This window comes from Triticum urartu, unplaced genomic scaffold, assembly GCF_056163025.1.
Source record: "Triticum urartu cultivar PI428250 unplaced genomic scaffold, HENAU_Tu73 scaffold651, whole genome shotgun sequence".
In the NCBI taxonomy this organism is placed as follows: Eukaryota; Viridiplantae; Streptophyta; class Magnoliopsida; order Poales; family Poaceae; genus Triticum; species Triticum urartu.
In genome coordinates this window covers 35001-36430 of record NW_028260838.1, presented here as the reverse complement: position 1 = coordinate 36430, position 1430 = coordinate 35001, and positions in this window count along the sequence as shown.

Sequence of the window (1430 nt, the reverse complement as noted above, 5' to 3'; positions counted from 1 at the left end):
TAGTAATAGTTGGTTGTATTCGCCCTTTTTTGGAATAATAGCCTCCTTTACTGCAGGATTAACTGCCTTTTATATGTTTCGGATATATTTACTTACATTTGATGGGTATTTGCGTGTTCATTTTCAAAATTACAGTAGCACTAAAGAGAGTTCCTTGTATTCAATATCCTTATGGGGAAAAAGGATACCCAAAGGAGTGAATAGGGATTTCGTTTTATCAACAACGAAGAGTGGAGTTTCTTTTTTTTCACAAAATATACCAAAAATTCAAGGTAATACAAGAAATAGGATAGGATCCTTTACTACGTCTTTTGGGGCTAAAAAAACTTTTGCCTATCCGCATGAAACGGGAAATACTATGTTATTTCCTCTTCTTATATTACTACTTTTCACTTTGTTCATTGGATTCATAGGAATCTCTTTTGATAATGGAGGAATTGGTAATGGAATAGCAGAGTTAACCATATTATCAAAGTGGTTAACTCCCTCAATAAACTTTACCCAGGAAAGTTCTAATTCTTTTGTAAATTCATATGAATTTATTACTAATGCAATTTCTTCTGTAAGTCTAGCTATCTTTGGTTTATTCATAGCATATATCTTCTATGGATCCGCTTATTCTTTTTTTCAGAATTTGGATTTAATAAACTCTTTTTACAAAGGAAATCCTAAAAAAGAATTTTTAGATCAAGTAAAAAAAAATATATACAGTTGGTCATATAATCGTGGTTATATAGATATTTTCTATACTAGGGTCTTTACCCTCGGTATAAGAGGGTTAACCGAACTCACGGAGTTTTTTGATAAGGGTGTTATTGATGGAATTACCAATGGAGTGGGTCTTGCTAGTTTTTGTATAGGAGAGGAAATTAAATATGTAGGGGGAGGTCGAATCTCGTCTTATTTATTCTTTTTTTTATGTTATGTATCTGTGTTTTTATTCTTTTTTCTTTCTTAAGTTAAGGAATTTACAACAAGTCTCTTGCAAAAATAACTATCCTATCCCCTTTCTACAATCTCTCTATATCCTTGTTACATAAGGTAAGTATTGTATAATAGTTCGGTTTTCCGCGATTTTTTCCATTCCTCTGTGTAAATACCCTAATATGGGTTCACAATCAATAACATCCTCACCATCGAGAGTAACGATCAGTCGAAGAACACCATGCATTGATGGGTGTTGAGGGCCCATATTGACTATCATGAGATCTTTTCTTGTAAGCGGTAGACTCATATCCTTTCTTCCTTAATTCATTATTCCATGAAAATGGATTATTCCATGAATTCCTCAAAGCGAGGCTCATCAAAATGAAAAATCTAAGACTACTATAAGACTACTAAAAAAATAATAAAACAAGAAAAAAATTTGAACGATTAAATTACTGCTCCCGAATATTCAACTGACCGATTAATTTCTTATAACGTACTCT